Below are 15,759 nucleotides of genomic sequence, written 5' to 3' on the forward strand. Positions count from 1 at the left end.
TGAGGGCACGTGTGTGTCCGTGTGCGAGTTGCGGTGCGTTCGTGTGTCCATGGCTGTGTGTGTTCGCGTGTGTGTTGGGCTTTCTGGACCCCATTCACCCCAGCTGTGCCCACTTCTCTGCCGCTGGGGAGGGGTCCGGGACTTTGGGAGGGGGGCGTCGCACCTGCGAAGCTCCAAACGATGGTAGGTTACTCATAGTCACCCCACTCACCCGCCCACACACTCGAGCCATTTTTCTGGGCAGCGGCGCCGCGGGGCTCGGCTCCCAGATTTCCGTCCAGTTTTCAGTGCCCGGTTCGGGGCTCCCGACTAGGGCCTGAGACCCTGGCCAGTCCCTGGCGGTCAGAGCCAAACGCGCTTCGGAAGCCGCCCCTCCCAGCTCCCACTGTACAGAGGAGGGCACTGAGGTACCAAGACTCCGGGGTCCGGCTCGATGCGACAGGTCGAGCCATAGCTACAGTCGCAGTCGGGGCCGCCCGGCGGACACCCCCGCCCCACGCCCCGAGCCCTTCATTCCGCTTCCTCTGGGCTCTGCGATGGCCCCGCCGTTGGCAAGTGCGCGGGTCCCTGCCCGGAGGGACCCACAGGCAGCTCCTGGGTGCGGAGCTGACTTCCGCCCCGCGGGTGGGAGATGAAGCCAGCTCTATTGAGACCTTTTTGATAAGCCACGATCTCCTCCCTCTCCGCAGCCTCCTCCCACCCGCTGCCCCCCGGGCTACTCGCGGCCAGAGTCTTTCAGCGGCGCCAGAGGGACCCCGCGACCCGCAAGCGGCTGTCCTGGGCTTGGCGCGCCTCGGTCCTGGGCTGTGCTGGGTTTCTGGCCCCAGCGGCAGCGCTCACCCACCACTGAGCCCTGAGACCTGCCGCAGCTCACCGCCCGGCCCCAGGCCGCGGGAGGGGGCTGGCCACGAGGGTCCCACGCGTGTCTGCGACCGGCCGCAGCGCCCCAGGTCAGCAAGCGACTCGGGAGGAATTACCCGCGCGAGGGGCATCACGGCTTCTGCCCCAACTCCCATCCTGAGACCGGATGGAATCACACACCCCCCACCCCGTCACCCCCGGGTCAGCGCCCCCCCCCCCCCCCGCCGGCGCGCTCCCCCGGGCCAGGGCCGTGTGTGGCCAGAGGCCGATTTCCGTGGGGCCCTGAGGGCACAGAGGGATGGCGCTCCGCAGAGATCGTGTGTGGGCGCGGGAGAGGAGCCCAGCTGGGCCGGGAGGAAGGTGTGGACAGAGCGGGAACCCTGGGCTGGGCCTTGCGTCCTGAGCCCCAGGAGCGGCAGGGGCTTGCCTGAGCAAGGCAGGGACCTGGGCTTTTACCTCCAGAGGAGATCTCAGCGGTTGGCACTCGGCACTTGGGCACTGAGGGCCAGACCCCGACCGCCCCCCGCCATCGCCACAGACCCCGACCGCCCCCCTCCATCGCCACACACACACACACACACACACACACACACACACACACACACACACAGAAGATAGAGTAGACTGAGTCTGAAGGGGAGGAGGGACCCTGGGGCAATGTCCAGGGGCAGTGGGATCTCTGGCAGGGAAGTATGGAACCCTGAGGGGAGGACACTGCGGTCAAGGGCCCAGGACCCTTTGGTCCCAAGGGCGACCTCTGTGGAGCTCTCTGTCTGCCAGAAGGCAGTATGTGGGACACCTGCGCAGAAATGCTGGGCTGTGCTGAGGGGCTGGTAGGGGGCACACTATGGCAGCCCTCTGCCTTCTTTAAATCTTTTTAACTGTACCCAAGACCCTGGGCAGGAGAGATTCAATCTGGGTAGTGTTTGCAGCGTCCTCTCCTTCCCTAGAGTTCAGGAGGTATCTGGAAGTTGGGGACTAGAAATCAAGGACTGCCTTGCCCAAAACCCTCAGAGGAAGAACAAGTTGCCTAGCTACGTGGTCTGAAGGTCTCATATGTGTACACCTGTTCTCCCGACCTGAGCCCCGTATGTCAGAACTGCAGCAGGGATGGAGGTGGGGGTGGGGGGGAGGAAGTGCTGTATACACACTTGCAGTGGAGTTGGGAAAAGATGTGGCAGGATCACACAAGTGTATGGTTTTCCCACCTCATGGATGCAATAGATGCGAAGAACCTAAAAAGCATAGATAATAGTAAAATGTAGTAGAAAACATTAGAAAGTGATGAGTTCTATGTATTACCTTCGTTCTTAATATAATTTATATAATTGTAAGTTTGTATAATTTAAATTTTAATGATGGCTGTGTTTAACAATCAGCTTGCAAATTCCTGGAAATGTAGCAGTCAGCTGGAGCCAGCCAGCTGGGCACATCACTGGTGGAAGAGGATGCAGAGGCCTTCAGAGGTTAAATTGGGGGGGGGGGGGCAGGTACCTCGATGTAGGGAAAGCAAAGGGGACTGGTGGAGAAGTGTGGCCGGAGGCTCCCCAGCTGTGGCCAGCGTAGTAAAGGCAGGCAGGCATAGGAAGGCTAAACAGGTGGGTCGGGCACTATTCTGAGCACATCAGTGCTGTTGAGGGTCTTTACCCAGTGGATGGTGGAAGCCCACCCAGGGAGGGTGCCCAAGCCTGGTGCTGTGCCCAGGACCCTCACCCATACTGTGGTATCTCCTGGCCCTGTTCTCTTCAAGGGCCAAGGCCATGGGCCAGCCTAGGAAGGAAAGAGCTACCCTCATGGCAGGCAATAGGGGGGCGCTGGGTGGGTGCTGGGAGGGCACAAGGAGAACCTGGGAGGACCTGGGAGGGCACTGGGAAGAGCTGGGAGGACAATGGACCCAGGCCAGGGCCCACCCACCACTTGACTCTGAGCCCATCTAGCATGAGGGTCCACCCTGCCTTTTGAAATAGCTCTCCCTGCAGGGGGGAGGCTAGGGAGTGGAGGGGGAGGCTGAGGAGTGGAGGGGGAGGGCCAGGCAAGGCCCCGGGACCCCATCTGGGAAGAGAAGAAGGCAGGAGTCCTCACTGATCTGGCTCTGGACATGGGTGGGCTCCTCAGACAAGAGTCAGGCCCATGTCACTGCTGAGGACACGCCGTGGACCCTGCTGGGTGAGCTGGCGTCTAACCTGGGATGGGAGGGCGCTGCGGTAGTGTAAGGGGCTGCTGTTTTAAATGTGTGGGGACACGTCTGCCATGCTCCTGAGCTGATTTTTGCTTTTGTTTCTGTTTTTGGTTTGTTTCTGTTTGCAGCAGCCCCACAGTGCTGGTTACGATCTGTTTCTCAGTCTGGGTGCTGCTTTCGTAGGGGTGTTCACTTTGTGTCCAGGAGGATGACTTATGCGCCACTCTATGTGTGGTTATTTGGGGGGAGGCAGCACCCACAGGTTGTCCCTGGAGCAGAGGAGACAGGCTTCTGGCTGCTACCAGGTGAGAGTCAGTAGGTACCTCTGGCAGCCAAGCCCTCACGACAGAGCCATGTGACTCCTATGTGAGAAGCTCCCGGGCCCAAGGGATTGGGGATGGGGCCACTCTGACAGCAGCAAGTCCCACGGGGCCTCTGACCCCTGGCCTGGAGTGGCATTCCTGACAGGCCCCATCCACCCACTCTGGTGTGACGGGGACACGTCCCTGCTGCCCAGCTCTGCTGGGGGAGGGACCACACCAGAACCGTCCCCTCTGCCCTCTCCTCAGACACCCCTGCGGTAATAGCCTTATCTTATAAACAAGGAATTGTCCTTTTCAAAGCCCTCTGTTCATGTTCATTCATTTGCCTCCCTAAGGCATGGCGGGGCTATTGTCCTGACTTGGCAGATAAGGAAACCAAGGGAAGTCCAGGGTCTCCCACACGTGCAGTGAAGGCAAAGCTGAGAGGCAAGCCCTGGCCTTCACACTCCCACCCAGCTTTCTCCCTGCCCACCCCGCTACTCCCCCCCCTCAACCCCGAACCCACAAAGGAAAGAGCTCTCAGACTGGCAGGACTGAGTGGCAGAGAGGAGGCCCAAGAAGGGACAGTGGCCCATCCTGCCCACACCTGGTGGTGGAAGCAGATCAGGCCAGGTCCGCAGACCCCGGGCTGAGGAGCTGCTCACCTGCTACCCTTGGAGGAGAAGCCCCCTGCTCCACCACAGGGTGTTCAAGTTCATGCCCATTGTGTGAATACCAATATCCCTGCGGCAGCCACCTGGGGACTAACCAATCGTGGGCCGTGGTCATTAGCGTTGGACAGTGGGGTCCCCCCACCCCGGGCCTCCAGACTCCCTGCACCCAGGGGCATTTCCCACCCTGAGGGCCCCCTTCCTCTGAGCCAGCCTGGGCAGCCGTCAGCCCAGTCTGGCTGGAACAGAGCCCTGGGTGGCCTGCCCTCCTCTGGACCGAGCCCAATGCTGGGATCAGGTGGGGAACGGGTACTTTTGAACTTGATGACTTGCTTACTCCAGTAAACAGGAGTTTACAGGCATAAACTTACCATCCTGTCTTGGTGAAAACTCACTTTTCTCCAAGCAGGGGTTTCTGGCCCCAGGCAGAACCGTGGGCACTTAGTACAGTGTAAATATTCATCAAGTGTGCTCTCAGTTCAGCAAATATTTCCAGAGCATCTACTGAGGGGCAGACCCGGTGCCGGGGCCAGGGATGAACACAACAGTCTCTCCATCCTGAGGGTGCTCAGCCTGGTGGGCAGATGGGGTACCACGTACCTCCAGGGCGGGATGGCACGTGAGTGCCCCAGGCCAGGGCAGGTGGGTGGGTTGGGGTCGAGCAGTCAGGGGCAGTTCCTGAGGAGGTGATACCAGAGCATGGTCTTGAGGAGTGAGTGGGGAGGGAGGTGGCTGGCACGAGCAATGCCGGGTGATGGAGGAGGGGCGTGAGTGGCGGGCGGGGACGTCTTCCATCTTCGCAGTGTAAACTGCAGAGCTGGCTGGCAAGAGGCGTGGGTGAGGGCTGGCAAGTGTGTAGGAGCCACAGTTCCGTCCTGTCCATTTCATCCTGTCTGCAAGGAGGCACAGCTGCGGTGCCGAGTGTATGTAGGAGGTTCTGCCTGGGAACCTGCCTGGGAGGGCAGACTTGAGGGGGACACTGGCTGAGAGGCTGCTGCTGGGTGATAAGGGGTGGGAAGGAGTTTGTGGCAGGAGCCAGGGAAAGAGAAACGGACTTGAGAACGTTTGAGGAGATGAAATCGTCAGGACTTGGTGATGACTTGGGTGTGAGGAGTGAGCAGAGGGAGGAACCTAGGAAGCTTCCTGACTGGTGCCGCCCACTGAGTAGGGGAAGGTCTGGAGGGAGGAAGAGACCGTGAGTTCTTGCTGGGACATGCCGCGTTTGAAGTGGTTATTCGACAGGCAGTAGGAAATTAAAATGATGGGGACCAGGTACTTGGCCCCAAACCCAGTACTTATTAGACTATCCATATTGTCCATTGAGGAGACTGGTCCTGAGCCAACAGGGACTACGGGTCAGTGGGGAGGTCGGGGGCTGACAATGGAACCCCGAGAGCATCTTCAGCACGGTGGAGTTATAGCCAACCAGTATAGAGACGGCCCAGGGAGAGGATGGAGGAGAGCGCCCGGGACCCCACTGCTCAAGAGATTAGTTAAGATTTCTGATCTCTGAGAGTGACGCCACTGGTGACAGGTCCTGGCACTCCCAGCCATTTGCATGGTGCCCTCGGACACCAGCGTGCTTCCCAGCACTGGCGTCCCTTCCCTCCAGACAAAGGAACTGGTAAATTCAAAAGCCAGGTCTGGAGCGGTCCTGGAGCCCCCACTCCAGAACCCCATTTGCATCCCTTTGGTTGGCTCCCTTGAGCTAACAGCATCTGGCTGGTGCGGTGGGTGCTGGGGCCGCCAGCCCGCTGTGTCCTTCCACATCAATTTTACCATCTGCCACAGCCAGGAGAGGGCATATGAAATATAAAATGAGCCGAGGCATAAAAGTGTTTTGGAATAAAAATGGTATGTACCAGCAAGGGATTACAATTATTACAAGGTCTGTGCCTGCTGCCATCACTCATACCTGGGAGGGGAGGGCATGAGCTCCTGCCTCTCTAGCCTCCTCCTCTGGGGACTGGGCCACCGCGAACAAGGCTCACTGGACAGAGGCCGCAGGCTGCCAGGCACCGGCGAGGTCCTGAGAGCCCTGGGGGACCTCCCAGTGCACCAGAGAACACGACACAGACCAGTTCCTTCGTTCCCTCATTTGATCACGGAGGAACCTGTGAAGCGGTCACAGCAGGGGCTATTACATTTTACTTCCCCCATTTTACAGACCAGGCAATCGAGGTTCCTTACGTTTCAGTGTCTTGGCTTAAGCAGCACAGCTAATTCTTGTAAGAACTGGCCTTCTGTTTCCAATCATTCATTCATTTATTCATTCAGTGAACAGTCAGTCTTCCAGTATCTGTTGTGTGCTGCCGGGAACTCTCCCAGACAGTGGAGATGCAAGAGCTTTCCAGCTAATTTTTTTTTTTTTTTTTTTGCGTTACGCGGGCCTCTCACTGCTGTGGCCTCTCCCGTTGCGGAGCACAGGCTCCGGACGCGCAGGCTCAGCGGCCATGGCTCACGGGCCCAGCCGCTGCGCGGCATGTAGGATCTTCCCGGACCGGGGCACGAACCCGCGTCCCCTGCATCGGCAGGCGGACTCTCAACCACTGAGCCACCAGGGAAGCCCTCCAGCTAATTTTTTTAAAGTTGATTTCTTGGTTTTAAGTTTCAATTTCATGCACTTTTCTTAAAACCTTGTTATCTGCTACCAGCAGTTGTATTAAGATCCCTCTAAGCTGGTGTCTGGCTGGGCCGAAGCATGAACCCATGGCTTTCTGGTCTATCAATATCAAAAAAATGCAGTGGGCCCCCTCTGGGGCAGGGTGAGGCACCCTGGGAGGGAAAGAGGCTCAGCGTGTGAGCTCCAGGGTCACGGCCTTGGCCACCAGCTGCGAGACTCTGGGTGGATGTGAGGATGACATCAGGTGGCACAGGGGAGGCACCCCATGGAACGAGCGCATGATCAGTGGTGATGGAGGTTATCATTTTTACAGTGATGTCCTTGTGCTGTTGGCAGCACTGGTCCAGTCCGGGGAGGGTCTCCAAGCCAGGAGGGGAGCTGACAGGACGTGCAGGAAGCAGAGAGCTGTTTTTCCGTTGTGGCTGTGCTTCCCATCTCTGTTTTTCTTGATGCTGAGTCAGAGTTAGTGTCCAAACCTCTCAGATCCTGCGGCATGTGGACATGTCATGGGGATGAAACAGGAGCTCTTGGGAGAGGAACCCTCTTTAAACACCCGTTGTAGGGTATGTGTGTGTGTGTATGTGAGAGAGAGAGAGAGAGAGAGAGAGAGAGAGAGAGAGAGAGGGGTTTGGGGTGGGGGCGTGGTCAAAGAGGAGAAATCTTAAACTGTCATGTAGTGGGAAGAAAACAAAAGAATGAAGGAGTGACATCCTCCTGTTGCTTGTCTTAGGGTTGCAAAGCCTCTTTCCTGGGAAGATTTTCATTCCCTGTCTGCACAGGGACAGCCCAGTGCCCTGGGAGGCAGGGCTGCAGCAGGAAACTGGTTAAAGCCAGCCCTCACCCTTCCATCCCACCCCCACTCAGGACCAGCCCCATCGGCTGACAGTGACTCCGGCAGGGTTCCCCGGTCCCCCAAGCCAGTCGAAGCTTAGCCTTAGCCATGACTGTCTCTGAGGCTCTGAGGTGAGGCCGACCTCCCAGGGAATACCGAGCATCATGCTTCCTGACCCCTCCTGGTCATCCCATCCGTCTCCAGTGGGGTGGGAAGTAAATGTCCCCCCTTTTTTTTTTTTTTTTTTTGGACACACTGTGCAGCAAGTGGGATCTTAGTTCCCCGACCAGGGATTGAACCTCTGTCCCCTGCAGTGGAAGTGCAGTCTTAACCACTGGACTGCCAGGGAAGTCCCAGTAAGTGTCCATTTTTATTCCTTCTGCCATGGCTCTTAACTTGGTGATACCCATGGGCCAGGACAGTGCTGGGCACAGGGGGTGGCATGGGGAGGAGAAGCTGTCCCCACCCTCAGGCCGGGGTAAATCGACCTAACAAGGGATTCTTGAAGAGTGAGGAGCTGCGGCCAGGAGCGTACCTGTCACCTCTCATAGCGGCCACTGCCTGGCGTCTGGGCTGCACAGCCTGCGGCCAGCTCCCCGCCCCCACCCCCGACCATGCTGCAGCCCAGCGGTCCTCGCTTCCTGAGGCCCTGGGGCTCCTTTCTGCTCTGCACACTCAAGTGCACACCTGGAAGTGTGGGGTGAGGCCACACTGGACCAATGGCGTAAAGAGTCAATGGATAAGAACCTTCTCCTGCCCCTGGGGGGATGGCCCTGAGTGGTTCATAATTCTCTCAGGAGGTCCCCTGGGATCGAACACCTGGTGCCCACAGCAGTAGCCAACTCTGTCACTCATCCTTGCACTCCTCTTTCCCCCTGGACCACTTCACAGATAAACCACCTACCAGCCTCAGGCTCTACCTTTGGGAGAGCCCAGCTGACTCAGGGGCATCTGAGGAGCACACAGCAGGGCTCCCACCCAGGCAGGGGATCAGGGAAGGCCTTCCCAAGGGAGTATCGTTTAAGCTGAGCTCTGAAGCGGGCGTGAGACTTGTCTAGGCAAAGAGGTATTCTAGGTGAGGAAAGGCAGCACGTGCAAAGGCCCCAAGGCAGCGAGGTGTTTGAGAGTGGCAAGAGCAGAGCATTGGATGAGCAGGGGGTGGACGCGGAGTTCAGTAGGTCACGCTAAAGGGTTTGGACTGCACTAGGGGCATGGGGAGGCACAGAAGGGCTTGGAGCAGGTGACTATTTTTTTAAAATTGCAGTTGATTTTACAATGTTGTGTTAGTTTCAGGTATACAGCAAAGTGATTCAGTTTTTAATGTGTATATATATATATATTATATATGTTATTACAAATATTGAATATAGTTCCCTGTGCTATACAGTAGGTCCTTGATGTTTATCTATTTTATATATAGTAGTGTGTATATGTTAATCCCAAACTCCTAATTTATCCCTCCCCCAACCCTGCTTTCCCCTTTAGCAACCGTAAGTTTGCTTTCTATGTCTGTGAGTCTATTTCTGTTTTGTAAGTTCATTTGTGTCATTTTTTTAGATTCCACATATAAGTGATATTATATATCTGTCTTCCTCTGTCTGATTTACTTCACTTAGTATGATAATCTCTTGGTCCATCCATGTTGCTGCAAATGGCATTATTTTATTCTTTTTTATGGCTGAGTAATATTCCATTGTATATATGTACCACACCTTCTTTATCCATTCATCTGTCGAGTCGATGGACATTTAGGTTTCTTCCATGTCTTGGCTGTTGTAAATAGTCCTGCTATGAACATTGGGGTGCATGTTTCTTTTTGAATTAGAGTTTTCTCCAGATACATGCCCAGGAGTGGAGTTTCTGGATCATATGACAACTCTAATTTTAGGGGTTTTTTTTTGGCTGCACTGTGCGGCATGTGAGATCTTAGTTCCCCATTCAGGGATTGAACCTGTGCCCCCTGCAGTGGAAGCGTGGAGTCTTAATCACTGGGACTGCCAGGGAAGTCCCTATTTTTAGTTTTTAAAGGAACCTCCATACTGTTCTCCATAGTGGCTCCACCAATTTACATTCCCACCAACAGCGTAGGAGGGTGCAGGTGACTATTTTTGAAAGCTTCTTCTGGCCACTCAGTGGAGAATGGATCCAGCACTGGCACCAGAACAGACAAGGAGACCGTTTAGGAGGCTGTCCTGGTGACCGGGTGGGATGACGGCTTGGAACAAGGGTGGAGGTGGGGAGAACACCCAAAATTATGCCATGTGCGGAACCAGCACCCATTCTATGTGAAGTCCAAGGCTGACCGTATTTAGCTCTGGCCTCCATGACTGTCCTGGTTGATTTCTCAGGGACCCAGCAGCCTGGTCTCCCCTCCACAGGCCTCTGACACAGCCCTGCTGCCCCCTTTCCTGTCTCCTTATCCCTCAGATCAGTCTGGGGACATTCCCAACACTCAAGCTGTCATAACCCCTGGCCTTTAAACAGAAGTGGAGGAGGGACGGCAGTGCTGCCTGTCCGTACCACGTGGAAAACAGCTCAAATGTCTCGTACATGCCCCTTAGTGGCCGGCCGGGGTGTAGGCTGCACATTCTAGTCTTAAACCTAAGACAAGTCACTTGATCTCTGAAGTCTTGGTTTCTTCATCTGTGAAAGAGGGATGTTCTCTGCCTCCTTGGAAATCATGTCAAGGGCACAGCATGGACCAGTGGTGGACCAGCAGTGGGACTGGCACAGAGGTTCTGGGGGTCCAGGAGGGCAGCTCCTGTTCAGGGTGTGGGCTCATCCCCCGACCCCACCCCAAAGTCTTCTCTGACCATAGGTGACCAGGCACTCAGGGGGTGCTTCCAGGGAGGCTGTTGCAGGCCCAGCGCCACCGGCCTGGAGGGTCCAGGCTGCTTGGTCCAGCCACATGCTCTCCAGGTCCTAGGCGGGCTGTGGGTGCCCTGCAGAAGGGGACCCCCATCAGAGTTGGACCAGGCACAGGTGGGAGAGTAACGCAGCAGGGCAGAGACCTGGTCACTGGGAAGCCCACCTTCTAATGGGCAAACTTAGGCCCTGCTGCGTGGACAGCTGTCATCCCAGGTGGGGAGCATCATATCCGAACCCATCTGGAGGTACCCAGCCCTGCTGCCCCTTTAAGTGAGGGATGCCTCAGAGAGCTGGGTGGGGGAGCTCAGAGCCTGCTTGGAAGAATTGAGCTCCATTTTGCTGCAGCATCTGGCTTGCAGGCCCTAGTGCTCCCTGGTGGGGCCTCTCCATCGCCCCTCTCTCTCTGTCTCGCACGCATACACACTCCCGTCTCCCTCCTCTCCATCCTTTTATCTCGGCCTCACACTCATAGTATTTGGGTCTGTGAAGTCACCGCTTCCTTCCCGTGACTGCCATTTATAGCTGGCAGTAATGAAAGGCGCCCATTTTTTTAAAAAATAATTTTATTTTATTTTATTTTTGGCTGTGTTGGGTCTTCGTTGCTGCACGCGGGCTTTTCTCTTGCTACAGCGAGCGGGGGCTACTCTTCGTCGTGGTGTGCAGCCTTCTCATTGTGGTGGCTTCTCTTGTTGTGGAGCACGGGCTCTAGGCGCGTGGGCTTCAGTAGTTGCGGCTCACGGGCTCTAGAGCTCAGGCTCAGTAGTTGTGGCGCACGGGCTTAGTTGTTCCGTGGCATGTGGGATCTTCCCCGACCAGGGCTCGAACCCGTGTCTCCTGCACTGGTAGGCGGATTCTTAACCACTGCACCACCAGGGAAGCCCAAGGCACCCATTTTACATTCGCTGGGCCCCAGCAGCACTACAGAGACACGGATCCCTTGGTTGCAAATAATTAATTTGGTTCCATATTGCGTAACATCCTAAAAAGCTTTCCAGGGCAAGCTCCCGCCGGCTGGACACTGTGATCTCATCAATATTGCATGGCATCGGGCACTACTGTTATGCGGTTTCATTAAAAATTTAATTTGTGGTTTAAATCTGCAGCGTTCCCTTTAAAAGGATATAAAGGGAGGGAGGGGCTTTGTGTCGGGGGTGAGCAGATCTTGCAGGGATCCCAAGCCCCAGGAGAGGGAGGGGGCCTTCCAAGCGTGGGAACAGCGGGCCCCTCTCTGATTGGCCGCAGGCCACAGCTGCAGATGCTGTTGCTGGAGGGGGGGTGACTGGACCATTCATAGAAATTATTTCTCCAAATCCTGTACTGTTTCCCTTTCTATGTCAGCCATGCAGAAAGGGCAGCTCCCGGGAACCCAGACGCTGGCGGAGGGCTGGGGTGGCGGTGGGGGAGGCCTTCACCAGAGACCCTGGGCCCTTCCAGACCAGAGTTGCTACCCAACCCTGAACTCCTGGCTGTGTGGCCTCTTGCAAGTTACCTGCCCTCTCTGAACTCTGGCCACCCCCACTGCCCCATAAAGTCAGTGCCATGATTTCCTGAGAATGAGTGAAGGGCCTCCCAGATCTGAGTCAGCACAGCCTGTGTCACTGTCACCCCCATGTGGCTGTAGGGCAGGTGGCCCCTAGTGACAGGGTGGCTGTCCACAGGACCCCTGCTGGGGATCACAAGTGTCTGAAAGGCCACCATAAGTCTTATTTCTTTATCTGGACCTCACTGCCTCCCGGAGCGGACTTGGGTGATGCCACCAGCCCTGCAGCTTATAGACTGGAATTTCGTTTCCAATGAGGGGCCTTCACTGGGGGGTGGGGGGTTGGTTTTGCTCTTTCCAGAGAGGGAAGGGGAGGCCCGTGAGAGCTCTGATTCTGGTGGGGGAGGGGAGAGAAGGGAAGTGAGGAGTGGGAGCAAGCACAGATGGGCCAGAAGAGACACCTGGGCAACCTCGTAACGCTGCCTGGGCGCCTATGCCTGAGGGCGCTTCAGACCCACAGGCCCTGGCGAGGCCACTGACTGTCTCGGAAGGCAGGGATTTGTGCATCCGGGGCTATCTTCTGACATTGTTCCAGAGTGATTAAGTTAAGCTTCCTGGGGCCAGCTGGAGAGAGAGGACAAATTGCTTTGTAAAATTGATTTGCTGCCGTAGCATTTACAGCGTGCCCGGGGCATATCCACACTGGCAGGTGCGTTGGTGCCCTTCCCTCCCTCACACGGGGGTCTCACCGGCCATGTGTACACCAGTCACACGCCATGTGTCCAGAACATGACTTGGGCACCACTCATTTCAGTGCGCATGTCTGTGTCCACTCATGGTGGGCTCATGGTGAATCCTCAGTGTCTCAAATGTCCACACGAGGCAATGGCCACCCACAGCTGCAGCCTGCTGGGAGACTTGTCCCAAAGACCCCTGGAGGGGTCCATTTCCGTGGGCAATAGCCATGGGTACCACAGGAGCTAGAGCTGGGATCTAAACATCTGAGACTTGAAGGTTCCCTAAGAAGAGGGGCAGAGCCAGTGCTGGACCAGGGTCTCTGGACCCTGGTGGGGCCTTTGCAACACCTGGGCTGCCTTTATGCATTCCTGGGGAAATAGGACAAGGCAAATATTGTGGTTTTCAAAGAATGTGTGAGCTTGGATTATGGTATGATGAGACCCATGGACCACACAGTTGGCTGCTGAGGGCCATCCAGGGAAGGAGGACATGCTGGGGCCAGGGGTCCATCCAGACAGAAAAACATGGCTGGCATCACCACCCAGATAGAAAAAGGACAGATGGTTCCTTTCTGGCAGGTCTGCTGTGCATTAGAAAGCACATACTTGGTAATGGAGCATCTTGGCCTGGTTGTAGCCCAGGAAACAGGACTCAGGCCCTTGGGCGCCGCTGGTTTCTTTGCCTGCTTCCCAGGCACTCTGGGAGCACTGGCCAGTAGTGTCTAGAGCATCCTCTAGACACTTCTGGGCAGTGGGAAAATGGTCAGGGATCCTGGCAGTGAGAGGCAGCTTCAGCATCATGCCTGGGCCAGAGCCGGCTCCTCTGCTCAGCTGCTGTGTGACCTCAAACAGGTGACTTCACCTCTCTGAGCTGTGTCAAGTGTTAAATTAGACAAGACCCATAAAACTCTGAGAATGGTGTTGGTCTACAGAAATAAATTAGTAAAGCTTAGTAAATGCTGATTATGATTTTTTTCGTCTTTCCCTCCCTCAAGATGCTCAGGTACTAGTAACACAGGGGAGTGAAGGAGGGGCTGAGCCAGGGGTCCCGGGGTTAGGGGGCTCCTGCCAAGCCACAGACAAGGGAGGAACGTGGGCCTCTGAGCAACATCTCAGGCTGGGCCCTTGCACAACAGCACCCTCCCCACCTTTTAAATTTTTTAATTTAAAAATGTTTTAAATTGTGATAATATATAATAATATAAAATTTACCATTTTAACCATTTTTAAGTATACAGTTCAGTGGTATTAAGTACCTTCACATTGTTATGCAATCATCTCCAGAACTTTCATCCTCCCAAACTGAAACTCTGTCTCCATGAGACTCTAACTCCCCATCCCTCCTCCCACCATGCCTGGGCACCCATCATTCCACTTTCTGTCTTCATGAATTTGACTCCGTTAGGGACCTCATATAAGTGAAATCATGCATATTTGTCCCGTAGTGACCGGCTTATTTCACTTAGCATAATGTCCTCAAAGTCCATCCATGTTGTAACAGGTGTCAGAGCTTCCTTCCTTTTCAAGGCTGAATCCTGTTGCATTGTACGGATGGACAACATTTGGTTTACCCACTCACCTGATGATGGACACTTGGGTTGCTTCCACCTTTTGGTGATTGTGGGCGATGCTACTATAAAGATGGGTATACAAATATCTCTCCTAGACGCTGCCTCTACTGATTTTAAATATATACCCAGAAGTGGGAATTTCTGGATCATATGGTCCCCACCCCTCATTACAAATTCAGGAACTGAGGCTACACAGAGGAGCTCAGAGGCTTGACCAGGGGACCCAGCGTCCCCACCGCCCAACCCCTGGCCTCCAGCTCCTCTGTGGCCTATTCCCAGGCCTTCGGGAAGGCTCTCTGGAAGAGGTGAGCTGCGATGGATGCACTGAAGCTGTGATGCTGTCATCATGGGCAGGGGAGTACTGGGCCAGGATGGCAAGTGAACAGTCACCAGCCAGGCATGACTCGGCGCTGGGAAGGCAGCTGTGAAGAGCCAGACGAGGTCTCCCAAGGGGAGAGACAGACCAGAAGCAAGTTCAAGGGCAGCAGTAGGAGCACAGGACCGCAGGCTCCGGTCCCCTCTGCATCTGGGCCTGTCACCCGAGGCACGAGTGGGTGCTATCTGCCCCTGGCGGCCACCTCAGCATCTGCTGGACCTTTGGGGTTCCCCATACCCCACATGGGAGGCCCAGATGGCTCTCCGTGGCTTGGGTGAGGGGGCTCGGCAGGAAGGGGCTTCTGCTTCCATGCCCTCTGTCCCCAGGGCCTGGTTAGCTCTCTGCAGGGTCAGCAGAGCCACCTGGTCTTGGTGGAGATGCCAGGCTTTGCCCTCCCCAGGGCCAGTCCAGCCCCAGAGCGCAGTCAGCCTGGAGAGGCCAGGGACTGCCCCCAAGGTCTCGTCAATTTCCTGATAAGAACTGAAGGGCTTCTCGCTTCCCAGGGAACCCCCATGCTGACAGGTGGCTCTGGTGACCGTCCTTGGTGTGTTGTCCGAGTGCTTCCATCTCCCGGTACAGGTGGAACCACACTGTCCCCTGTGGCTCGAGGCCTCCTGCAGTCAGTGAATCAAGTCTGAGCGTCACTTCAGCCCAGGGCGTTTCAGAACCCCACACACCAGCCCTTTCTTGTCCCTGTGGCACAGCAACTGGGTCCCCGAGTGACCAAGGTGAAAGAAGGCCTCGATTGACCTGCGGGGGACATACCTTGGGAGGGAAAAAGAAAGGACATGCGTCATTTGTAGTAACTGACATCTCGGGATACTTGTGACTGTGGTATGACCTAGCGGCCGCCTAGTCCTGCCGTCCTGACTGACGAGGTGGCTGAGGGGTCAGCCCAGCTTCCCATGCTTCGTTCTCCTGGCTTCTGTTTTCCTTTGAGGAAACCGATACCCGTCCAACAAGTTTCTTTTCTGCTTAACTTGACCCCAGTTAGGCTTTGCTCTTTGCAACCGGGAGCCTGGCCTGGTGGAGGAGGCTGTTTCAGCTGTTACCAAGCAGCTTATCACTGCATGTGGACGAGGCAGTTGGGAGGAATGGGGGGGGCCTGGGTTTCAGACACAAATGAGGGTCATTGGAGGAAGAGGTGGTGTGGTGGTGTGTGTGTTGGGAAGAGCGCTAAAGGAACTTTCCCACCTCTGAAGGCCATGTGGCTGAATAGTTAGAAGCACAGCTTTGCCTACACGCCCCCCGCCCTCTAC

At 55.9% G+C, this 15,759-nt stretch overlaps 1 protein-coding gene across 1 annotated transcript in view; it reads left to right on the forward strand.

Annotated features, from left to right (window-relative positions):
• The window catches only part of ENDOV (endonuclease V), an 85,114-nt gene that overhangs the window by 63,628 nt on the left and 5,727 nt on the right, over positions 1-15,759 (forward strand). The window lies entirely within an intron of this gene.

Source organism: Delphinus delphis, chromosome 19 (genome assembly GCF_949987515.2).
Source record: "Delphinus delphis chromosome 19, mDelDel1.2, whole genome shotgun sequence".
NCBI lineage: Eukaryota > Metazoa > Chordata > Mammalia > Artiodactyla > Delphinidae > Delphinus > Delphinus delphis.